The sequence below is a fragment of the Contarinia nasturtii genome, unplaced genomic scaffold (assembly GCF_009176525.2).
Source record: "Contarinia nasturtii isolate CC-2019 unplaced genomic scaffold, AAFC_CNas_1.1 Cnas_scaffold_350, whole genome shotgun sequence".
Lineage (NCBI taxonomy): Eukaryota > Metazoa > Arthropoda > Insecta > Diptera > Cecidomyiidae > Contarinia > Contarinia nasturtii.
The window spans coordinates 2,863,616-2,891,371 of record NW_022197705.1 but is presented as its reverse complement, the minus strand read 5'-3'; the positions used below and the strand labels follow the sequence as shown (position 1 = coordinate 2,891,371).

At 34.0% G+C, this 27,756-nt stretch overlaps 1 protein-coding gene across 4 annotated transcripts in view; it reads right to left on the bottom strand.

Moving 5' to 3' along the window:
- The window catches only part of LOC116338349 (homeobox protein abdominal-A homolog), a 91,554-nt gene that overhangs the window by 40,288 nt on the left and 23,510 nt on the right, over positions 1 to 27,756 (bottom strand). For all 4 annotated transcript variants that reach the window (XM_031763552.1, XM_031763547.1, XM_031763551.1 and 1 more), the window contains exon 2: positions 23,912 to 24,014. The gene's annotated coding sequence lies outside the window, so the exon portion shown is untranslated. The remainder of the gene's footprint in view (positions 1 to 23,911; positions 24,015 to 27,756) is intronic.

Sequence of the window (27,756 nt, the reverse complement as noted above, 5' to 3'; positions counted from 1 at the left end):
AAATTGCTTGCTTTGACATACACACACAACGTTCCCCGACGATCATCGACCGTAGATTATTTCATTATTAATTTTGTTTCTTTCTTCTCTCCCTCTCTCCCTCTCTCCCGTCGTAACGATGATGATTATAAAATTATGTGTGGCAGAAATAAAACGGCCATACAAATAATACTAAAAATGCGATGAGACAAGAAATAAAACATAAAAGTAATAAAGTGTGTAGTTGTTTAAATTGATGGATAAGAATTATTTTTTTAACGTCGTGTCTATTGACTATAACATTTTTTTCTATTGCTTATAAAGCAGTCATTTTCACACCAATTAGCATCTAATTATAAAACAACCTGAATTTATTCGGCCATTTCATCGTTAGTCATTCATGATTCCAATCACATTACCGCGTTTTTTTTAAATTGTAACACATTATCCGTCACTGATTAAAGTTTAATTTCGTTCACATCGAAAATGGATTTTGGCGCGCATTTATCTTTTCTTCTCCCTTTCAATTTTAATCGAATTCTCACTTTCGTTCGTTCAAAATGGACGTTTTTTTTTTAAACATTCTTCAATTTGACATAATATTTGTTCGTTGAGGCCGATAATTTTTCTCGTTTTGTTTCACAGCACATTTTATTTCTCATTTAGAATCTCAATTACAGCGCGGCACAAAAGCCGCTGTGTGCATTTAAATTGCTCGCTTTCGGCGATATTGTTGTGCATATTTATTAAAAGAAACAACAACAAAAAGAAGTGTAAGAAGAATCGAGACACCCAGAATGAAAAATATGAAATGAATTTGGTCGTTGGTGTGACGGGTAGCATTCGAAGTTTGAATGAATTTTCAAAGCATCTCACGTAGCAGCAATCAACATAACAAAAGCAACAACAAAGTCCTCATCGAATTCGATAATGCCATAGAAATAAGCAAAATCGAGTGAGAAGAGTAGAGACGAGACGAACGGCAAAGAAAAAAAGATATATAGCAAAATTCGCGCCAAACTAACCGTATAGAAAATGAAAAGCTGCTGATCGTTTTGTTGTTGTTATTTTATTTTGAAATAACGTAACGCATTTTGTTCATTGTTTGCTTTTAGTTCGCGCCATGGTAATCAGGAAAATGTTATTTTGCTTTGGAATTTTCGATGTGGAAGATGAATAAGAATGCGCGGCGCGCATCAACAAAATAAGTTTTTGGACGAGAAAAGACGAGAGAGAGAGAACGGGTGAGAGAAAGATGACGGGCGGTGACAAGCAGAGAATCAAACAAAAAACAAGTTTCCAATAGTGTACTCTGTGTTGCCGGAGTTTAGCAGCGATAAGATGAGAGAAAGGTGAATGTATCGTTGGATATATACACAATTTGGTGATTATTATATATTGAAAAATCGTGGCGTTTTACACTGCATGAAATCACATATAAATATACATATATGAAACGCACTTAACGCATTTTGGGTAAGAGTCACCATTTGTGTCACGCAATCCAGCCAAGAGTGTAGCCCCATGTGCCACAGCCTATAAGCGCACGATTGGATTCTGTTGCCATTAAATTACCATTACTTTTACAATCAAGCGTAAATGCAACATTGCACATATTTTTCGAGACGATTTTTGCGGTGCTCTGCCAACCCTTTTCCATTTCCCTTTTTTTATCGTATGCACGATGAGTGAGCGCAGCGCGTTCAACGCATACATGCGACAAAAGCTATTAAATCGTAAAATCTTAAATGGTTTACATTAAGATTACTTCAATTTAAAAAAAAGTCTCATTTGAATGGTGGAACATTTTTTACAGAGATAAAACGATAATTTACACAGGTGACATGCAAAAAAATTCTACCTGAATATTCATCAATGCACGGACGATGCAAAAGAGCTCAATGCTATTATATACGGCTCATTTCATTTATTCCACAAAAGATTGCGATTATTTAAGCCTAGTGGATATTCAAAACGAAGCGTACATTTCAATTCTTCGAATTCACCGAGAGAATTTAATAAATTATTTCGAAGATTTAATTCTTTTAAAAGAGATTCTTTTATGTAAATTTAAATAACAGTTTTATTTTAAGTATAATTCCATAACAAGCATATTTTCATTTTCGCTCTTCACCGAAGTCATCGGTTTGTTCCCATCCATACATAGCACACGAACGCATGCATTCTTTCACTCTCTCTCTCCCCATGCTTATTTTAAATCAGTCTATACACACACATCTCGGCATCGGTCGTATGCAGCAGCGTATACGTGTGATATGCGTAGTAAATACGTACAGCCATAATGGAAATTTAAATACAAATATGGCAGATCAAAACCGAAAAATAAAAACAAGTTTCCATTGAAAATACGTTGCAACAGCCATCGGAATACATCAGTACTCGCATATGGCTGCTCAAATCATGTTACCACCTTTTTTTGATGGAAACAAAAGGCAAAAACGGCTTTTTGCTTTTCAAAAAATAATAATAAAAGAAATGCCTTTCAAATGAAAAGAAATGTGTTTTTATGACAAGGAAAATATGTTTTATGCGAAATTCATCGTTTTTATTAAAAACGCATCTTAACCGTGAATTCGGTTCGAAAGCCACGCAATCAAATGCATTGTTTTCATATCAATAATTCACGGTTCTTGACGAAATTCACAATTTATAAATGTGAAAAGAAGAAAGTACAAACATTAACTGCCAAAAATAGATAAAAGAAAGTAAAATAAGAAACGCCCATAAGGTGCAATTCATTTGCAACAATGGAGATTCGTTGAAAACGACAGAAAAAAGCAACCCTTCACAATAGAAAAAATGTAATTTCACCTTCAGATATTTGTGATCTTTCAAATGCCATCACTCACATTATATTCAAGGTCGTAATGCTTATACAATCAGTTTATATTGCTCGAACACATTGCAATGTGAAAACCGAAATGCATTCCAAAGTGAAAATCAATTGACATGACATATTTTTGTTTCTCTCCTAGTTACGTTCTATGCCATTTTTTCTCTTGGTCTTTTCAAATTTCACTTTCTCTTGTCTGTTGCTTGTGTTCTTATGTATGAGTATGACAGTAAAACGGTTACAACATTTCTTGGAAAATGACATGCAATTGCGAAAGGGTGAATGCTTCAAGGCAACTTAAACAGAAGTCATAAATAAATTTGTATAGGTTTATTTTTGTGTTGTCGACAACATACAATTTTGTTAGTTTACAGAGTGAAACCAAGCGACCAATGACCAAAGTGGATCGATGCACATCCATCACTTTGAAGTTGTGCAGTTTGTGTGTGTGTCGCAATGCCAACCATATGGTTTAACACTTTCGTTCGGTGAAAGATGGGAAAATGGGCTTTTGACAATTGATTTTACATATTTTTCCAATACAAAATCAACAAGCATATGTAAAGTTTCGGAACAAACATTGCAAAATCAATGGCACCAACTGAGATTTTGCCAACATTTGTTGAGTGTTGACACATTTTTGCAAGAAGCGAATCGAAAAAGATCAACAACAAACGGTCAATAGAATCAGAACAGAGGCAGAAAATGGAAATTTTCGGAGGCATTTTCTTTGAAGCCAAATGGCATTCGTTTGAAGCTGTACAATATAGTGAAATAAAAGAAACTTAAATTTTCGTTTTGTTTCTCCGTGCAAGAGTCATTTTAATTTTCATCTCACGAAATTCATACAAAGAATTGTGTTGCTCATTTACCGGATCGTATTATTACGGGGAGAGCGAATGGCGTACAACATCTGCACATCTGCATGCATTTTCACACAACAATTATTTGGCATTTCCTCAAAAGAAAACAGAAAAAATTATATCCACTGAAATAAATGCGACTTAATCAACGCCTCACGCCATAAAGGGCACATTTTGATAAATACTATTTGCGATATGGTGGCGAAATGAGATGGCGTACGTTTGCAGTTTCAACGAATGAAGAAGCCAAAGTAGAAAAAAACTTACAATGAGTTTCAATGTGTATGGTATTTTTTTTCGTGTGGCCAATTCACTCATTCACTCACCCCATAATCCACGTGCACTTAAATGAGAAAAACAAAAAGATTTCGTTGTGTCATCTCGTTTGTATTCGGATCGGATGGAATATATAATCTAAAGCTTGGGATAAAGTTAAATAAGATGAAATGAAAGCGAAACCTGATTGGCGTAGCTCGGTCGCATCATTTTTACCCGAAAATTGAGTTAATTTTATTAATTTCGAAAAAGTTTTCTCATTTCGACCACCAATACGATATCCAGGCACCATAACCACCACCACCACCGCCACCATCAGCTGAAAGAACAACAGTGGCCATGGCTATGTAAACGCACACCGCAACAACAATAAACAATGGAAACCGAACAAATGTCGTATGATTCTCATCTTGAGATTAGATGCCACACACTCGGTGAGAGAGAAAGAGAGGGAGGGATACTGCAAGGATGAGCTGAGCGAGCGAATTCTAAATGAACGTTGAATTCATTATTTTTGTGTATTAATATAATATGACAATACAAATGGATGTCAAGCGATGAGCAAAACATAATACATAACAAACGGTTATTGTCGAAATTTCTTCCTTCTTCAGAAGTGAATTTTTCTTTTTCTTTTCTTTTTTATCGTGTAGTTCTAATGGAATCTACTTTTAATTAGCCATTGATAAGCACGAACAAAAAGTTTACTGATTTTATTTGCATAGATAATAACTCGTTTCTTCTTTTTTTTTCGATTGTCGTTCAAATCCATTTCATGGGAATTACAAACGATCTGGTGATGGTCACAAGAATCACCTGTCTGAAATGGTAAATTTTAATTTTTACGACTCGTAAAATGACACACCGCCGAATATTCCGAAAATCGTAAACCAATCGGTTTGAACACACAAACAAGCGCAACATTTTGAATGCTTGTCGAAAACGGCGATAAAGTTATAAAATGGTAATTCGCGTTCATCAATGTTGAATAAAATGGCAAGAGCTTACCATTCATCTCCATCTCATTTTCATTCAATTTCAAACTAGCAAGCGACAAAAAGTGACAATTTATTCAAACGTAAACAGAGTGTGAGGCTAGTCTTATGAAATGAGCTGTCGAAATATGGCCATTGTTTTCAATTGCAAAATAAATGTTTGAGATATATTGAGAGAATTGTCAAATGCTCTGTCCATTTATGATGTTGCGCATTTCGAACAATTCCATTAACAGACTGAATTTTCAATTCAATTTTTTGGTCAATGAAATGAACAGCGTGACAATGTAATTAATATTTTTACGAGCTGTTTCGAGCTTGTGTGTGTGTGTTTTTTTCACTCGTATCTTGTTTTTTATGCGTGTATTTGTTCATTTTTACTATGTTTCGCTGTGAAATTTGTTTTTATGACGTTTAGTTAATAAATATCGGTCGGTTTTACGACCGATTGCTTATACCCAAAATGAAATGGGAAAAAAAGGGAGCTTTAGTTTTTCGAATTCAAAATGAATATATGCACATAAAAAAAATACCATACACTGAGCGCGAGGGGGAGAGAGAGAGGGAGAGAGAAAAGAATGAAGCAAAGCGTTAGTCGGTCGTCGAGCCAAGTGCCTTGAAGTATAAATGATATTATAATAAATGGCTTGTAGAAATGTTGATGAAGTTTTAGTTTCTTTTAAAATCGTTAACACTTATATTTTCGATTTATATTCCATTCGGTGTGATGCTTTTGTGAACTGCGCCAGTGTATAAAAATAGCGATAAAAATGTTCAAACAACAAAAGCAATGAAAAAAAATAAATAAATACAAAAACAACCATAGTGTATTTGGAGCACGTTTTCTTCTCATGCGCCATTTCAAACATGATTTTTCTGATGAATTTCAATTTTTCAATTTTCAAGAGTGTGTGATTTGTTTTTTATTTTAGTTTTGACGATTTTGCACGAAAAAAAAATCATAGTTCTGCGAACAACTGATGATTTCAACATCGATTATTCTCCACATTTCATAGTCGATCGTTGCTTCCGAATTTCGGTTGAATGTGTTATAACAACGATATTCCTTCAGGAATCACAACGTAAATGATCTAAAACTGAACCATCAACTATAGGCAAATGAATTGATTGTTGTGTCTAAATTGATGGGCATAACCAATGGTTACTGCATATTCCCAAGAGATTGCATCAATTTACGATAAACCAAGTCTCGTTAGCAACCAGTTAAACTTCATTTTTTTGCCCTCTTTCGGTTCTCATCCATTCATGGTCGGTTTTTCGCTCTTCGAGCGTATAAATTCCACAATTTTCCGACAACAAAGAGACAGAGAATGGCGTCAAAAAATGTGTAACTTTTTCACTTGTTTAATAAATGAATCCATTCATCCGGCATACATATAAATACATTAATGCAAATCGATCGTTGTTGTTGTTTTGCCATGGTAATTTCGCGTTTTGCGCTCATCTTCTTTCTTCCATCTCTTCTTTCTTTCTTTCTCTCGATTTTCCCCGTTCACTTTGAAAGAATTCTTGCCATTTTTTTCTCTCGTCTCTTTCATTGTTTCGAAATAACAAATTCCGAATGCAGAAATTTTCCTCGATTCAAAATTCGTTTCGTTGTGAATAACAAACGAAAAAAATAAAACCAAAATGGTTTCAGAATATATATTTATCCACAAATTTGGTAACGATGCCTTCGTTTTTTTGGCGCATTGTGTATTTTTTTTTTGCTGTAAATTGTGCTTGTACAGGAGCATACATTGGCCAGATATGAAAACAGGAAAGAGAAACAGCAGCACCAACAACAGAGAATGGTGGCTGAAAAAGCATTGAGCATTTTACCAAGAAAAACCATTTCATGCTCTTTTTATGCTGTTTATTAATGCACTTTGTGTTGTTTGCGCTACAATAAATTCAAGTAAAAATGGCTGTTTCTCCGATTATACGAGAAATGAAACATTTTTCCTTCCTCGCAGTTTTTTTTTTGCTCATCGACATGTTCTTCTTTTGCGCTCTCGTGCGTTTTTTTTTCGTGCAAGGAATGGAACAAGTACACGTCCCCGTCAAATCCCCGCATACACGTAGGTTGTGAAGAAGAAAATTATGCACACCACACACACACACACACATTGGCACAGCCAAAATATCAGCAACAACAAACGGAAAGTTTTATTTTTATCCGTGCTAATTTACACAACAGTGTGCACATTGTTGGGTTTGCATCGAAATAATACATATATAAGAATTTAGCGGTGGAACCATGTTGTATTTTTCACAAGAAAATTTGCAGTTGGATTGAAGTTTTGTGAATTTCTTCGGTAAAATTCCCATCTTGAAGAATACGCATTCTTTCATTTTCACAATGAAATGGCTAATGGCTTTAAATGCGAACAACAAATCGCACACAATTTATCTCTTCACATGATTTGGAGGAAAACAAACGACTTTGCATTCGGCACGAACCATATTTTAAAAACTTGTTAATTAAAAATACATTGTTCGAAATCTGTGCGCATATCGAATTTTTCACAGTTACATTTTAAACAGCGTTTCGCCTTTTTTGTTCTGCTTTCAACAATAATTTCACCCAATTTTCAATGCATCAACGTTTCAAAACCTTTTTTCACAAGATCTCATCACATTGATACGGTGTATAATTCAATTTATAAGCTGCCAAGAGAAAAAAAAACAGATTATTATTCTTTTGGAATTCCAATTTCGAGACAAAAACTGCACATATGGTGAATGTGTGAAGCGAAAATTTGAATTTATAATTACAATTTACTTAATTGCCACATTAATTGCGAATTAAAAGTTATTAATAATTCCAATTCAAACACTTCTTATGTCATTTCGCCTGCATGATTTAATAATAATGATATTTATATTGAAATAAAGTTCCAAGTTCAGTCTTTGATCATCGCATAACATAGGCGACATGTGTGGCTAATGACCTTTACTCACTGTTCAAAGTCTCGCACTCAAACCTCCCACATACAATCTGTGTGCGATGGTACATTTACACTTCTTCACAACCTCAGTTCGAATGATTAATATCAATAAATATGTGGAATGTAATTAATCTAATTCTGTTTATTGGTTCACACGCTTCCTTATGCAAAGCATATATGCCTCCGTTTCTACATTTGATCAACACATTGAAATGATCGTCGTTAAATTATTGTTGAATATTGAAATCGTGGTGAATTCATGCAGTATTTAACCATTTCAAGAAATGTTTATCGAAAATTCTTGCTTTTTAAGTGCTTTTACGGATATTTTTTTATTGTTGATTTATATTCGCGATAAGATATGTATTGTGTTGACTGAGCAAAAAAAAGTATAAAATAAAAGAAAAGCTTTCACCTTTTTAGATTTTATCTTTATGATATAATAATGGCTATTATTTATTATATTGATTCAATCCACTGTACGCATCGAATGTATGTGTTCAATGAGTGTTGCGTGAGGAATGTATCAATTGCCAATGGAGACAACAACGATGAAAGCAAGATAAAAAATGTGCTCGTTAGTTTAAAATATAACTATGACCTTCAATGCAAACAGGTTGAAATCTCAACACTTCCTCTAAATTCTTATCTGCATTTTTTCCGTACTCACACACATCAAGTCATAAAATTGCATGAACATGACATTAAAACATGTTCGTATCTATGTTTTACAATAACAAAAGACCTCGAAGTGTCCGTTGTTTCATTTTATTTTCTCCAAAAACCCATTAAAATGTTAAGAAAGTGAAATTCTTCTGCATTTCATTGACTAAGAGAACAACAATCAAAAGGGTTAATTGGAAAAAATCCTTTTACTTAATGTGTTTTAAGTCTAACGTGAAAAGTGTAATAAATGGCTTTTCTCTTCCAAACGACAACATAGTGAGAGCGAAAAAATGGCAAATAACAACGGGAACGAATTTTCAAAAGGCGCAAACCGAGAGATGGAAATGGCACACAACACGACCAAAAGAAACATTCAAATGGAATGAAATGAAATGAAAAAGAAGAAGAAAGGAAAAAAAAATATGCAACATTTAACCATAAAATGGTTGAAAAGTCATAAAGTAATTTACCTTGCCCATAAACTATGGTAACTACAACAGCCGAAAAAGTCAATAAACCGATACACGTTGTGTGTCGTATAAAGGTGAACAGTGTGAACAAGAATGAGACAGAGAGTGAACGAGTGAGCGTAAGAGCCAAGGTGTGTGTGTATGTGTGTGTGTGCTCGCCATCGCACACAGAAATGAGGCGAAAAATGATTGCCAAATGCATACAGAATGGCAAAAGCACCCAGAGAGTATTACCCAAAACGAAAATCTTCAAGTTTCGATAATCACACGTATCTATAGATGGTGTATATCTACAGTATTTTGGAACGTAAATGCTCATAAAATTGTAGAATTTGTGTGCTTTGTCAATGTGTAATGGGTAGTTTTTACATACCAAAGAATGAAAACGAAGCAAGCAAAAAAAAAAAAATATAAATAAATAAAACCGAGCGCGTTATCTCATAGACGGTCGTATATAGTATAGTGTATTGAAATGGGCGCACAAGACACGACACACCAGAGTACTTTGGAACGATCGAATATCGTAAACAATTAGTTTTAAGCGTGTACACACCGAGAAAGAGTGAGAAAGAGCCATACATACACCAAAGAATGTAAGAGAGTTCGATATACAATTGAGCCGAAGGGATATTAAACAAAGTAGTTTCAGTTATCTTTATGGCCGGTTAAATTACGTATATTGCGCAAAGCATTGCATTACCCCCGAAAAAAACCATGCAAAAATGCGAAATGAAAAAAAAAATCGAAAAATATTGACGTTAATCTTATTATTACCTTTCTCAAAAGTAGTGAAAACCCATTCGGTGACATTTATTTTATATTTTTTTTCCTTTGAGCTTTGCTTGCATTTTCCGTTTTACGCCACATACAATGACAATATTTTCATTTAACAGCGATTAAGAAGATTACTCACCGAATTATGTGTATGTGTGTATGTGATTAAATTGGTGCAACAATAAATGGACACGGAAAATCGTTTTATTCGCAAATTCAACGGTGATAAAAATGAAAAGTTTATCGACAATTTCAATTTGAGAAAATTAATAAATTCATTTACAGCAATTGATTGCGTTATTTTTAGCATAGAAACGATCATTTGAATTGATAAGAATTGTCGTCGTTCTTCAATTTAATGTCAATTGAAATGGTGAAATCATTGATGTTTACAATTGTTTTTTGAATTTTTATTTTCATTAAGATGATGACTCAGTTGAATTGTTTGTTTTTTCTCTTGTTCAAAGGAAGAAAACGACGAAAAAAACAGTTGTGCAAATTGTGTCGATGGTTGGGCGTGTGGATGTGCTTATTTTACGTGCTTACTAGCTTGTTTAAATCAACAATGCAAATCGCAATGAAGCAAAAATATGTCTGAAAGCGCTTCAGAGACTCTATTGTAAGATAAAATACGATTTAATCTGGTTAAACCTGATCCGTTTACCTTTTTCATAGAGTTTCATTAAATTTTATGAAAAAAAAAACCGAGAGAGAGAGAGAGATACAGAGAGAGAAGAAATACCGAAGGTAAAGTCAAGCTTCGAATACAGTAAATTACAATAAGTTATAGATACACACGCCACTCCTTTTGTATTGACATACACACAAACATAGATATTTACGTACGGCGAGAGTGAATGAGTCTGTCGGAAAGAAATGCGATTTAATATTGGTGCTTATGTACAAAATTCAGTTATTTCTTGTTTTCGTGAATAATCCTAAACCATATTGGTTGCGTTACAATTGTTATAACAAAAACCAAACCCGAGATAGAGACTGAAGAAAAAAAGAATATCAATTTGTCAACCAAAATAATTGCCGGTATATACTATATTCGACGGTGCAGCTCTTCTTCGAACCCAGTATCTTATGTGAATAATAATAATACTCAAACCGGTGAAAATACAATGGAAAATTGTTCCACAATGACAAAAGGGAAACAAAAACCGTACTTCATTTGAAGAGAATTCGCGGATTAAGTATAAACAATAGAGAAATCCCAAAATATTTTGATTGTGTATTATTATCGAGCTTGTGGTTTTCAGCCTCAAAAAATCATATATTTTTCTTCTTCCTCGTCTCATTCAGTCGCATAGACGTTCAAAAAATTTTTTGGCATGGCTGTATTTGGTTAAATTAAAACAGGTTTTCCAATTATCTTCATCCATGACAACGCTAGACGTGTATGTGTAACAGCCATTTTGATATAAAAGCATGTATATTTCACTCAACCGACCAAATTTTCGACTAAAATGCATATAAAAACATCTCTCAACTATAATTACTGTCGATGTGTGTTTTTGTTGTCGTACGCACGGTTTTCGAGAAATTTTCACAAAATTGACATACATATTATATGACATCGATCGAAAGATTTTAGCCATTTTTACCGTGCACAAACATATAAATTTTCAAACGATTCGAAATGATAAATATTCAGCTGAGGACGACTTTGTCATAAATATCCCATAACTTTTGCGAGATATATGAGAGCGCATACAATGAACATCGTACACATTTTCGTGCATTGCAATATATCTTATGTCAAAAATATCTAGATTTCCTCTGATGACACGAGCAATAAAGTCTCTCTGACGCTCTTCGTTCTTGGCGTATGCGTGTGTCGATGCATGTCGCTTTTTCTCAATGTAACACAAAATTACTTAACGCAAACACGATTCGAGACGCGCAAAGAGATAGTGAATTGCATGTGCATTTTCTTGCTTGCATAAATACAAATAATAAATAATATTTTTGCACAGCATTTGTGTTCTCGCAAGTGATTTACTGTTGATCTAGGTTAATCATGACGTGACAGCTCATTTTACCAATTATTCTAGTCAATTTGAGTTTTTGAAGTGGGTAACATGAGATTCAATACCAAACATTCATTTTCACGACGACACTTTACAAATTCAAATCGTACATTTGCTTTGTACACCGCACAAACTAAGCCATTTGCTTCATTTTTATTCATTCTAAAACATTTAATCTTAAATTTAAATCTCTCAATTTTGTTTTCATTCTCGTTCAAAACATAAGTTATATGCCTACTGTTTTTTTTTGTTCGTATGTAGCAAAAGCGCGATTCGATTTTCTGTGTGTTCAACTGAGAACTTTAATGACCCAAATATTTTTTTTTGTTCGTTCGTCGTGATCCGTCGACGAAAGAAAAAAAAAAAACAAATCTTCCGTCGGTTAAATGACGCTTTGAAATGCTGCATGCTACTGAAAACAATGTATTCACTTTGTTCTCTTCGTTTACATTGAAGCATTAAAGTGAATGTGTTTTCGTTTTGAAGTAGTTTTGCTGTATGTGCTATTGCTGGCTGCTTTTCGTGCTTAGAAATAGTTATGATTATAAAAAATGAAATTTTGACACGAACATTTATTTAACAGCCACGTTTATTAGCAGAAACAGTATCATTTTGTAGCGAAAAATATATAGATTGTTAACAAACGCGTGGGATATATGCACAAACAGACAAAGAGCAGAAGAATATTGTTACTCGTACCGAGTCATGTCAATCATGTTTCAGTAAATAAAATTCAAACAAGATATTAAAAAAATTGTCTATGATCTATATACATTCGTTGGTTTTTTTTTACCGTCAATCAAAATTGTCATCGCTCTAATTCATTTATCATTTTTATTTGTCAATTTTGTTTTTATTCTCGTGCGCAAATCAAATCTAAATCATACAAATCATAACCAAACGAATATGGCGCAATACGCTTATGACATTTATGAATTTGGTGCCAAAAACTTGCCATTTAATAAAATTCAATATAATTGTGCCATTCGATTTCAATGTTATTGCCGCAAGTGTCTGTGTGTATCGCTGGAGCGATTGCATTTTGTTTACAATTTTCCATTCATTGCACTGGTTGTCGTAGTTGTTGGTTTATATTTTTTTTTATTCACGAATTGTTTTTATTAAATCGCGCACAGTACGATTATTATGTAGAGAAGGAGAGAAGAGGAATAAAAAAAATGTGTGTATAGCTAAAATTGGCCAATTTAAATTAACTGTAATGGCTGTAATTTACATAAAATGCTGGCAGAGAGAAGAGACGGAAGCAGACAGAAATTTTAATAAAATAAAAATGAATTGTGTTTACGCACAACGAATGAACCGTTGTATATCTCCAGAATTAAATACAAGTGAATGAAATAGAAAATTGTTCAGTATAAAAGCGAGGAAAAAAGTAAGACAACGAAACGAAACTGAACAGAGAGAATACAAACGCAGCGCACACACTATTTTTCGTGTGTTTTTTTATACGTATTGTATGCTATGTTGCTAGCTAAGACCTACGGCCCATTTCACATCCATATCATTTTGTGTTTGATATAGAAAACGCCAACGATATGGCCCATTCGACAATTGATCGATATTTTTTACGATTATTTTATTTGTTTTGTTATAGTAAAAAACCAATTCCGTTTGTAATAAATATCTCTTTTTGCAATTTTTCCATCTCATGCTGCTGCTGATGATGATCTCCTCCGCAATGCGATACACATTCATTTTCCTCTTGAATGGGGGCCGTTTTTTCAAATTCATTATGGCATTTAAATATTACCAATATTTTCAGACTATTAATTTTTTCTTCTCGTCTCCTTGTTGGGTTCCTGTGTTGATTCCATCGTTTTCTGAATGAACGAAGACGATGATGACGGTCAACGACGTAAAATAGTGAACGAGAAATAAAAAAAAAAAATGTAAACGCAATCGGGTTCAAAAAAAGATTATTCGAACACCTCTTAGCCTATGTGGACAGTACAAGTAAAGAGCAACGTCTATTGTATTATCTCACATTTGACATAGAAAACGAGTTTTGCAATGCTCGCCATTCATTTTCACATATATTATATGGTGCCGTCTCATTCTATCACGCGCATGATGGCAGCTGCAAAAGCGGACCCGTACACGTTTCACCATTATATACGCATACATTTTTATCTGCCATTATACGATTGTATTGTCATACACATTGAGTGATAGAAAGAGAAACGTAAATTCAAATAAAAACGGAGAGGAACGCGCGCGAAACGAGTATTGCTCTCGTTGTTTGGCTGCGATACAGTTGTGTATGAGCAAAGAGTACAACAACTCAATTAACCACGCCCGAAATGTGCCATCAACTGCACATTCGGGGCCATAACACGCCCCATACATTCATTCCAAACCCATTTCTTTCGAGAAATGTCATTTCTCGCATACCGTATATATACACTAACTGAATACACGCAGCGAAGTGTGTTTACTTTTTCTTTTCTTTAGCATTCGGCTTCTTTTTTCTTGTTCATCAGAGCATATTGTATGCACTGTGTGTACAAGCAAACGAGACACATTTCGATGTGTATGGATTTATATAGCGCAATGCGGTAACAAAGAACTGAGCGAGTTCACGTTTTGTTTTGGATTTATTTTTATATGGAATTTGTGCTCGTACAAATGCCAAATTTCAAATTAGTTAAATTAGGTATCGAGCATTTTCGGCAAAATGTTTTCCATGTGCCTCTCTGTGTATGTGCATCGAATTTCGCAATTTTCCACCGAAAATAAGTTTCAAACAACAAGCACCGAATCTAATTATTAAACAGCGCTTAACGATTGCACATGCTGCAAGCAATTGCTTTAGTCTGACTGCGATACATGTTTCAGTCGTCGTTTTTATAACTGGCTCTTGATACTCAAGCAGATTCGTTCATTTTCTTTTTTTTTTGCTGGATATTGGCGATTCTTCGATGGAAAATCTTTTATTTAAATTGAACTTGTTATTTTAAATACATTGAGAGAGTCGGTGAATGAATGACTCACACAATATATGAATAGACAAAACGTGCTCACATTTATATCAGGTTTTGTGTGAAATGGCTACAAGGCTTACATATTGAATGATCATCTTCATCACCGAGAGAAAGCATTCCATATAAAATGCCCTGCATGCTGTGCATGTGTATTCGAATTCAGCGCTTTGTGTGTACATTCGGAATGACGAAATATACTCAATAAAATATGCTGACTAGAATCGTGTCTATATCATAGACATTCGTCAATGTGAATGTGTGCGACTGTGTTTGTACGAACATTTCACTTGAATACAGTTTGATTTCAGTGTGTGCTGTACATGTATCTTTCTCCTTCAAACCATCGTATCTTTTTCGATCGAGCATAGTCTATTTGATACACGCCGTTTCTCATATATTTAATATTTTCGAATTGTACATGTATATGTTTGTCTTCGTGTCCATATATATATCTTTTCATTTTGGAATGAAACGAAACCGAGTTGAACCATCTGCCACTTTCATGCAACTGATACTCGGTGAATTCAGCTATATGAAAATAAATACACGATTTCGGTTACATGCGCACAATCGAATCAAATTCATGAATAGACGCCTGATTTCTCGGTAAGTGTGCGTGCTTGCATGTGTGTGTGTCAATGTATTGGTCTAATAATGAAATAAATGTATAGAGAAAAGAATAGAGAGACGAAAATCATTGCCCCGAAAAAAAATGTGATACGCAAATCTCAACCCAAGCAAACGGAGGAAAAGTCTCGGTAAATTCATCGAAGCAAGAGTAAAAACGGCAGGCCAGCGTCACGGCGCTTCTAATAAAATGGTATCAAAGCGTCGCAAAACGTTGATTCGAAAACATCTATCGGTTTGCCGCTCGGTGGTGGTGATTTTTTTCCCTTAACCGTTTCACAAATTTTGGTTGTATTATTTTATGTTGCCTTTCATTTGGACCTCGGTTTTACATCGAAACGGGCCGATTATTTGGATTTTTCCGCAATTCAAAGATTTTTTTTCTTCTATTTTTGATTTTGTTTTGGGAAAACAATCATTGGCATATACGTATTTTTTCGTTGCGTTTTAAATAAAAAGAAATCGAAAAACAAGTTTGTGCGGTGTTTTAATTTATTTTTAGTTGAAGTGAATTGGTTGTTATAGTGACTTGAAAAAGAATATGAACGAATTTGGCTGATACAATTCAGGTTTTATTTTTGTTTTTGTTTCAATATTAATGTTGTATGCGAAATATTTTAGAAATAATTTCTATTTGCGAATATTGTGAAAGAGCTATTTTTGGTGATGTTGAAAAAGATAAAGCAAACGGCGAATACGCTTCTTAAAAGCGAATTAATAAAATGCCAAGCCTAAAAATGGAAAGAATCAAATATTCGGTTGTCAGTTTGCTTTGTCTTTTCGACCAGATTTCAACGTTTGGTCGCTCGTCATTCTATAGCTTTTTTTCTGTCGTTTTATTTTGAGTTTCTTTGTGTTTGAGTTTATTCGATTATTTTTTTCAGCCATTGTTTCAATTTAATCACAATCCAATTTGAGTTTTGATCACTTCTTTCCCCGAATTCACTAGCACACTTTACACTTGTACTTGTTCAATTTGTTTGATTTCATTTGACTGAAACTGGTTGGTAAGAAGATTTTTGGCAAGTTAAATGATGTAAATAAAAGCAACAGTACTTACAATTGACACCGACAACGAACGCTGTCAACTCGACTGACATTGAGCTGTCACTTCATCATCAAACAAATACATGTTTTGATGGAAAACATTCATAAATTGAGAGAGAGAAAAAAATGGCCGCATAGCGAAGAAAGCAAAGAAACAAGAGAGAAAAAAAAAACAGCAGACCAAAACGAAATGCTAAGCAGAGTGTACGGCAGTAGTCGGCACGGGTACACACAATTCATGCAGCTGACGAATGTATGGTTTTAGATAGTCATTCACATCCACACATATATCGAAAAGAGATAGATGCTGGTTCCCGGCTGACACACAACAAACTACACATCGAATACGATGAGTTACGTTTTGAAGACAACGCTTTTGCGTTCGGTTGGAACGAAACGCTGTTTGAACTACAACACAAACAAGCCTCATTGAGCGAAAAAAAAACACGAAATCCGAAATCAAAAGAGACATCAACAAAAAAACAACGAATATTGCTTGTTATTGACATCGAAAAAAAGCAACGAGATTCGAATGTGAGTACGACTGTTTTTTTCTTCTCTTCAAGCCAATTTTAATGGCTTTTATTTAGTTTTTTTTTAAATTAAGTTTTTTTATATAGTTTTTAAGAACGAATTGATTTTGTTATCCGAATCTACCATTCCCCCGTAGCCATTACATGGGCTTTAATTCCCATTTGTCCTTTTAATTTCGGCTCTATTCATTTCGAATAGAGCGAATGGCTGTCTCTCTTTCAAATAAACATTAATATTATCCCACATCAAATATTGCGAAAGCGTTAATTTTAGTGTAACGATTGGTTCGTTTGTATCCTAATAATTCACATGAAATTATCGTATTTTGTGCACCCCACGAAACAATCGTTTTGAAATAGAGGTTTTCAATGACTAAGCATGTACAATAAACAAACACGCTCAGTCATTCGTTTATTTGGTCGGTGCGTGATGACGTTCAATGCTCATTTTCTAAGCGATATATGCTGAGACCGGGATGAAACCACCGCAAAATCATCGTTTGCTATTGTATACACACAGACAAATAACGCATATCAATGGCACCCGATACAAGCCCGAAAAATTTGAGCTCAGCCGCTTTAATATCATCATATTATGTACAGGATATGTACACAATTTCTTATCGGGGGGATGAGTAGTCATAAATGTCTGCGAAATATAATAACATCAATACACATACACACAATGAAAAATTGAAAATCGATATGCAGACAGAATACATTGAACCGAAACGCACACAAAATGTGCAAAGTTAAAAGCATATACAATATTCGAATTTTTGAAATGCCATGGAATGGCCAAAACATACCGAAAAATCATAAACATTAAACGATTATTGAAATCGGTTTCGGTTCTAAGGCCATGTTCCAACATAGCAACAAAACGATTTCCCAACAGCCATATCATCTCGTCTTCGGTCAAAGCGACGCAAAGAAAACTGCTGTTGAAACAAACACACCCGCCCTTTTGAACAAACATCCTTTTTGCATCTATAGTTTCAAATCGACGTTCTTTCAAAATGGATTTTTCAAACATTCGTGCTTAACTCTTCTGCTTTGAGCGACAAAAAAAAAAGATAAATAAATAGATAAAACTATACTTGAATCGAAGTGTCAACCGGAATGGGATATTAGTTGAAACAAAGGGCTCGGCCATTCATATAGTTTAAATGCAAATGAGACTGTCTGCAAAGTTATGTATATAAAAATACAACTCATTTGGCACATTATATTAGAACAAACTAATCGAGTCTCATTACCGACCCGGTTGACTCTCTCATTCACGCAAACACACATACATACTCAATATTTACTTAACATGCCATTTACCCGAATGCAAATAACATTGCACTCTTTATTAATCCAAAGAGACTCATTTCATTCTGTACAAGACGAAAACTAACAGGATATTTATATATATTTGTATGTTCGGCTTTTAAAAGCAAAGCAACTGAAAATGAGAGATAGAGAAAAAAATGCCCTCATATAAATTCATTTGTTCGTGCACATTTGCAAATTTTGACTATATTCAACATCCGTTGAAAATATAAGATTTAAATTTTATTCGCAGCAACGGTATATGGACATTTTACCAAAAGGTGGTAGACTCAACAATTGGTACAAATACAGCTCATTCAATTCACAATCTATTTATTATCCATATAAATGCGTCTCATGTATGAAAGATTTTCCGTTTGCATATATGCAATGCTACCAATGGCATTCGGTTTTAGTGTATGCATGTGGTTTTTCCCTCTGTGCTGTATGTTGTAATTGTATGTGCCATTTGCACGTATCAAATATGCACTTGATTTCATTTTCTTTAAAATCATACGCCACCAGAGTAAAATAAATGAAATTTTGATAAATATCTCGAATGAATGCACATGTCGTATGGGTTTCTTTCTCTCTCTCTCTCTCTCTCTCTCTATCTTTAAATTGTCTTTTTTCTTCTATTATTTTTTTTCATTTGATTTACTTTTGATAAGAATTTGGAGAAAAAGAATTTTGGTCACTAAAAGAAACGACTTATTTTGTTTTGCTTCTTTCCATTACAGGCATATTCAATTGCGAAAGCAAAGCACATGCAGCTAAATGAAAGAGAAAAAGAAGACTACGGTTAATAAGACGAGGGGCACAGAATGGCCGATCAAAATCTACCAATTTCCATATATATTTATATTTTGTTTTCAGCCGGCGCGCTCATTGGGGAGCGTTTCCATTCGATGTGATTGTGGCACTTCGTAAACGTATACTGAATGTATCCTGAGTGTTATCTATCCGGTATACCTTCAGTATACGTAACACGAGTTGACACCCAGCTTCCGATGATCGAGATCCAATTCCCAATATAACAGCCATTTTCTTTGACGTCACAATACTTCAAGGTTCATAGAATTTTTACATTTTCAATTTGAATTTACCCATTAAATTTTCCAATTTTCTTTTTAAATTTAAATAAACTGAATTGAAAATAAATAAATAAAAATCAAACTGAAATCATAATATAAAAAGCTTTAAATTGTGTTTTTATTTATAAAGATAAAAAATGTTGAGAATAGATGAATATTTCGTAATAAAAATGGTCAAAAGTTCAAAGGCTTTTTTCTGCAAAACGGAAAAGTTTAAAGGTTTGTGTTTACTTAAATCTAGTTATACATCGAAAAGGTCTTTTTTTGGTGCTCTTATAAGAATCGACAGGAATACGAGAGAGAAAAAAAACATTGGCTTCTCCATTTGCTGAGGACTTCTCAGCGAACCATAACCAAATGCACATGCAATGTATAGTTCAACGCACTGCCGAAAAAGCTACAATTTCATACACATATTGTAATACAAACATTAAAAATGTCGAACAAGCGTCACCATATACAACATTGTGAAGATACGGTATATGGTGTGATGCGGCCGCCTAGTAATGTTTTTACAATGGCATACACGGAAGAAAGAGAGGAAAAGTTCATAACGCGCATAAAATCTCACTTAAAATATAAAATGAATGCAAAACAATTAACTTAAGCAGAAAAATGAATGATTTTTTTGATTTGCATTTAAGATGAAAAACAAAATTGTAAATGAGATATACAGAGAAGGAGAGATAATAAAATTAAAATCACTGTCTACTATGAGGTGCTTCAAAGCATTTAACATGTTTTATTCATTCACAAAAATCACCATCATCTAAATATAAACTACAGCATTAATGTTGCGTTATATCGTTTTTTAAATAGATCAGCAAAGAAAAATCGATGTGTTTTTTTTCTCGTACCGGCTCTGTCAAGCATGAGAGAGCCGGTGTGTGTACGCGCGTATGTCTGTGTGTTAACAACGTAACTTGCATACCAAATAGCGAAAAATACTGAAATAACCTAATAAACATTTTCTTAATGGTGTATTTGCACTGCTCTGTGTGTCTGATTTTATGATTCGTGTGACTTTAGTGGACATTGAATCATTTTGACGGTGTAATTTATTCGTCATTCTGACAACATTTATGACATTTGTCTTCATTATTTCCTTTTTTGACTCTCTCCATCTCTTTCTCGCTCTCTCTGCCATTTTCAAAAGGATTGTGCACTTTCATCAAAAGTGGAATTCATTCGCCGAATGTTTTGAGGTTACACATAGGTATCTCTCTTCATTCACAAATACTGGGGGTTAAATGTTAAATTCGTATCAATGGTTTTGTAATTTTGAATGTGAATAACTTCAAGGAATTTTAAAAGCGAACATTTATCTTTATTGTCACATAGAATTTGCACGACAATCAAATCAGAATGCAAAGTACAATGGAGTTTCTCTTTTTTTGTTGCTTCATTTCAAATACAAAGTTGTCGAGATATAGGTTAATCTACGGTTCGACTTTTTTCATAGCTCAATTTCTTTGTATATTCTAGGAATGAAAAAAAAAATGCTGCAGATGAACTCATATAGACGTCGTGAGATTAATTTTATCATATCGCAGCAGTGACTTTGTCTTGTGTGATGCATGTTGTTATTTTTGTTGTCATTAGTCTCATGTGGTTTCATTATATACTTTACGAAAATTGCGCTCATCATTCAATGAATTTTATTGCCGGCAAAGCATTGAAATTATTTCCATGTGAATGAACGCCGGGGCTATATTTATTGCGGACGCAAAGTAATGAACACAGCTGAGAGAAGGATGGGCAATTATTCATGTACCGAACAACATCTTAAATATAGTGTAAACAACATAGCGCATATACATTTAAGTAAAGCATCAAATACACATCTTGGCAAACACGGATGCACCTGGCAATCAGCAAGTTGAAATTGGCCATTGTATATTTGCAAAATATGCGTCTTTGGCCAATAGCAACATCATTCTTCGAACATATCGTTAATGTTTCATGTGATTTGGTTGAAATCACAATAATAATCAAGGTGTTCATGCTATACAAATCAGCTCCTTAAAAGGTGAAAAATTAAGAGGTAAAAATAGAAGCTCAAGGTAAGAATGGAAAACACTCAATTTCAAAGAATCATTGTTTTTATTCTTCAATCGAACATCTTCTCTTCTTCAATGTCAATAATTCAATTAATTTATTGGCTCAAAGAAAAAAAGCTTCTTACACTCGCCGGAAAATGGTTTTTTAACGGTATAAAAAATTAATTACATTAAACCGTGAATGACTTGCAAAGAAAACATTGGTCGATAGTCGTAAATCATAAGAACAGAGTATGCAATTTCCTTAGTTGATTCAGCACTCTAAAAAATGTTATTGCCTAATCGAAGTCATAAACTGAATTGAATTTTTTTTCGGTGCGGTTAAAACATACACACTAAATAAATGAAATGCAAATACCACTCATGGAATGTTGAAGTGTGTGCATGTATGCTCAAAGAGATGAGAACAAACGCAAAAAAAAAATAAGCTAAACAGATAAGTTGGTTTGGTGTGACAGTAAAAAAAAATAACGTTATCCCAAGAAATTTATTGGTTAAGAGCAGCTTATCGTGTACGCTGTTTTTTTCGTAAATGAGACACAAGAAATAAGAGAATATTATATGTAGGCTGTTTGAATCGTTCGATGGTTTTTTTCTTTTTTTCATTTGTTTTAGTTTAAATTACATGAAATAAACCAGTATAACAAACAAGCTGATTTGGGCGTGGCAAATAACCATCTCTAGCACAAAGAGAAGCGGCAGACAGGAAAACCAAGAGCAGAGTAGGGAAAATCGCAATTTGCGAAAATCATGTTGAAAGAAATTAGCAAAAATAGCAGCATTTTTATGTTGTAAGAACAAACATTGTGCGTCCTCGCGCTTTTATGCAACCAACATTTTATGAACATACCAAACGAATGGAAAAGAAGACGAGCAAAAAAGAGCCGTCGTTCAAAAGGAAAAACAACAATTTATTTAAAAAGTTTTTTATTGCAAAAGAAGCAGTTCGATATCGAGAAGCAGCAGCAGCAGCAGCAACAACAACGGCCGCAGTCGCACATTTTCAGCTAGAAACAAGTGAAGCATCTGCACGATTCGGTCATTGAGTGCGGCGATGAAATGCGAATGGTGTGATAGAGAAAGACAGTGACGAAGGAAAAAATCAATAAATTCGAACGAAAAAATAAAATTCCATCGCAACGAAAGAACAAATAAATATATGGTATTTATTCATGATCCTTTGTATTTCCTACACATATTTTCATACTTGGTTTTATACAACAGTCATCGATATGAACGAAATAAGCCCAACAGAGCATTCGTTCACAGAAGAGACATGGGGCCAAAATAGTGCAAACACGAACAAAAAAAACGTTTTGGCTTTCTCTGTCTCCGAAAATCGTTTGTAATTTTATCTCTTTACCCGAGCAAATAGAAAATAGAGACCGAAAATATAATACGTTTATAAACAAATAAATAACAAAAAAAAGCACTGCCACACAGACCTTAAAAAATGAATAAAACGAAGAGATTACATTTCTCTGTGTGTCTATCTTTGTTGCTTTTTTCCTGAGCCTAAGCAATGCGTCGACTGAATAGAGAAAAAGAATCAGATCGAAAATGAGAGAAGACCCGACGAAGAAATGTACTCGATTCAATGGTTGCTATGGTGATTTGCTATTTGGCAACCATACTTGTACACACCATTCCCATCGACGATTGACGTAGTATATATTTTATCTGCGCTCGCTCACTACGGCAGCCATTTGTTAAACAGGCAACGAGCACACCAATACATATGCATTCACACACCCGCTTCTCATTCTTCACTCCGCACAATACTGTTCTTCGTTCTCTGTTTCGTTTCGATTGAAATTATAATAAGAAATGAACGAAAAATATACCAACTATGAATAGACGGACGAAACTGTCGTTGTTGTTTTTTTTTTGCATTTTACACGTGTTTAGGGCATTTCTCTGTTCAATTTTTATGACACTTCGAGTCTTCTCACGTGTCGAAATATTAGAAAATATAATAAATAATTCGTAATAAGATTCTTTAAAGCCATTTCTGTCTGGGATGTTTTTCCGGTAAATGGAAAGAGAGAGAGAGAAAAAACCACACGGAATACAATTCCAAAACGAATCGCTAAAATATCATTCTGTCAGACACACGAACACATAGAGTGCACTTTCAAGAGGTATTTCGCGTTCACTTTACATAACATTACATTTGGGAAACATTTTCTATTCGTTCATTCCTCTTTCGATCATTTTCTCTTTTACTCTTGATTACACTTCATTTACAAAGTGTGCAAACAAGTACAATTTCCATCTATAAATGATTTTTTAAGTCGATTTTATACATTCGGAAACATGAAACCAATCGATTTGCTGTTTACAATGAATTCAATGATGAGATCTTACCTCATATTTTCCGCTGTCTTTCGTTCTCTGTTCCGATGTGCACGTTTTACGCGCTGAATGACCGAATTCAACCTTTACCTTGCTTATCAAACGCGGCACCCATCTGAAAATACAAAACATACATTCGTTTGTGTTAAATGTTGAAAAGAAAGCGTAAAAGAAAAATAATGTTAATTATTTAGTAATAAGAAGTTTTTTTTTCGATTGCAAAGAAAGATGGTCGAGCTGGATTTTTCGTCATTTCTTTTCTTCATTTGCTTTTGCTTTTGCATAATTTCCCGCATCTTTGGCTGGTTTTGTTCATATTGATTTGCCGAAGGCTTTATATTGCCCTAATGTAAATCGTAAAATTAAAATTTATGTGCACTTATGTTAAAAATATCAACAGCACGTACTGAAATGCTCTGCTCTCGGCCCAACGCTCTATCTCTTTCTTTCTCGTCGCAGCTCTCACTTCGAATACGAAAAAAATGCGACCGTCGAGAGAAAGATAGAAAAAAAAAATAAAAATAATAAAAAAACGGAATATCGAAACGGGAAAAAATCGATTAAACAAGAGAAAGAAAATACAAATTATTCGACAAGTTTATGCACGAAATTTTTTGATTCGCTGGCAGCTTTTCCATTATGTTCTCATGTTTTTTTTTCTTCTTCTTTTTTCTTTCTCTTTCTCCATCGAGTAACAATGTATAACTTGCCACTCAATTCCATTTTTACGACTTTGCATTTGGCTTGTTGGCCAATCGACTCAAGCTGATACTCGAGATTTTTTTATTATTATTATTTTTCACGTTCATATGAAACTATCTAAACATTGATGACGAGATTTTGGAACAAGTCCTTTAACAAATTCCATATATCGAAATTCAATGTTTTTCTCAGAGAAATATTTCCTTCATATTTCCAAATAAACAAACAAAAAAATTGCGACGCATTGGAGAAATGTGAACATAAACATGTTCAAAATGAATTAAATGTGTCAAAAATAGGAACATTTCAAGTGCTTGAGAGCGCCATTTATCAAACACATTTTTCACTTGAAACATTCTGGAAAAAGAAAGTTTTTAATGTGACAAAATCACCAAACATGGTTTTCATCAACTTGGCTGGCCCGTTGAATGAGATGAGGGTATTCTATGCTCGTTGCAAAATTATCGTAAAACCCATAAGCTTATCTATGGGATGTTGGTTTTTGGTACAAAACGCCATACGTCCAATTTTCACAATGAATTTCATCTGTTTTGAATCTAATTTCAGCAGTTTTTGAAATTAAATTATCTAATATCTAGCAAACTGTCCAATGTGTGGCTTTCAACGCATATTTCAAATGGAATGAAATTGTATCGTTTTGGGATGATGTAGGCTGATACTATGGCCCCGTCGCCGCACACAGTTTCATCGTAAAAACCACACACTAACTTCTAACTCGTATACCAAATGTATTATTTTATTAGTTTTGAACGTGAAGTTGATTTATGTTTATGCTTTTGAAAATGGAACATGTCTGCATTGTTTCTTAGTTGTTGTTGTTGGATTTTTTTTTATTTGCATGTATTGCGTATGACTGGAAGTCGATTCAATGTTATTCAATGTTGAGTCGAAAAGTGAGCGTGAACAACCATTTATGAAATTAAAATTATATCGTCGACTTGAATATTGATTTCATTATTATATATTTGGTTGTTCGCAACAATCAAATATGACTGATGTTATATTCGATGCTGTTTGTCGTTTCGATGGTGTAGCTCAAGTGACACAAACTAAGCAATTCAAGCAATTTATCTTCATGCGTGTATAAACGTAATGTACGTGTTCGATGTTTTTTTTGTTGTTAGAAATAGTTGCTTCCGTGCTGTTTCTGATCAAGTTCTGTGTTTTTTTTTTTCGTTGTTTTGTTGGATCAATACGAAAGGCTTGAAAAAGGTGTGAAAAACCGGAAAAAAACAATACGCAACCTTACAACAATCAATGACAGCAGGAAACTCACTGTCACAGAGTTGAACCCTTTCGAAATGGTTTACAATATATGCAAGATTTGTCAAGATTTGTCAACATCTTTCACTGTTTACCTGAAATATTCATGGAAAGCTGAAATAAAAAGATAAAAAAGAAGAATAGAATCAAATGTAGACCAAGAGTTTCTTTCAAGCGAAAAGAAAACTTTTACAATCAAAGAAGAAGTGGAAAAAAGGAGTAAATGGTGAAAAAAAAACGAAACAAAAATCTCAATGGTCCTTTTCTTCATTTAACTTAAACTTTACTATGTCTTCATTTACACTATCGAGTCGCCTGTTTGCTTTCTCTTTCTCTGGCATTTTCGTCTATGCTTCTTTCATCTTTTTATTTGTTTATTTACGTCAAGTAAGTGCGCTATTTAACTCTTCCTTGATTGCACAACAAAAATTCGTTTCTCGGTACAATTGCTCGTTTGGTGTGTGTGTATGAGTGTACAAGCGACACAATATTTATTTTTTTACGATCTTCGACATCACTCTCTGGCAGTCATAAAATAGCAATTGTGTATATATTTGCCTGTCAGTGTTTTGTATTGCTGGTGCCTCTCTTTTCTTGCTTTTTTGCTCTTTTTGGCAACCCGTGTCATAAATTTTACGCTCCGTTCGTTTAGAACGTTATCTCTATCCTTTAATTTACATTTTCTCTCATTCGCTGAGTAAGAAAGAGAGCGATAGAGAGAGAGAGGCCTAAAGACAGTGTTGCAAGTACAATTACTCAAAGTGACTGGTCGTGTTTTTTTTTTGTAGCCACAATTTCAGTTACTTAGTTCATAAGACGTTATTCGAAAACTAAGCACACACATAATTCCACAAGCAGCAAGAAAATTACTGGTCGCATATTAATTAAAGTCATTTTTGCTCTCTCTTTTTTCTCTCAATATGCCGGTTGAAGTGCGCTTCTCCCACAAATTGCGTATTTTGTAGTCGTTCGATTCTAAGCAATCAATCAATCCCACGGATTTTTTTTTCTTCTCTCTCCCATCTTTTGTGTTGTTTTTGTTTTCTTCGTGATCTGACTGAGTCTCATTTTGTTACGTACAGACGTGATAACACTTTCGATTTGATTACCATTCAGTGAATAATAACTACGTGTCCAAATTGTTTAGTTTAAGAATTTTTTTGTTGTTGTTGTTGGTTTGAGAAGAGTTGTTAAAATAAGAATTTAAGTATTCATAAAACGCGCACGAGAGGCGTCAATTTCAATTCGAACCGGATTTGTTTATCATAAAAGGAAGGAACAATATTCCAAAACCGATGAACACAAAAAAAAACATTTTCAATAATTGTTCGCTTTTTTTGCTGGTTCTTTCTTTTTTTGTAGGAAGAAATGGTGAATGCGCATTAAATTATCAATTTTATCAGAAATTGAATTCGTGCATCAGATATTCTTGGTATATATAATAAAAGAATCCATTCGATTCACGTCATTGGTTAGAGAGGTGTCTGCATTACATTGGCCAAAGCAAATGGAGTGATGTTAACACATATACATAAATTTTGTTGTGCAAAAATTGGACTTTTGGGAAAACTATTTCTCATTCAGCAAAAACTTTTCAGTCACTCACATACACAATTTTTTTTCGTTGCCATATAATTTCCGATTCGTATAGAGCTGAAAAGAGAACAGATGCTTGAGCACATATTGCACACGGCAAATACAAATAGTACAAGTTGATTCCATTTTATTTAAGTAGTTGGTTTTTCTAGCATCACCATATTTATTTCACCCACATCGAAAATCGTGCACACACGATTCATCTATAATCGCAATGCTCGTAAATTGCTCACTCTTCTTCTCTCATTTATTTTCTCTCTCTCTTTTTCTCGATA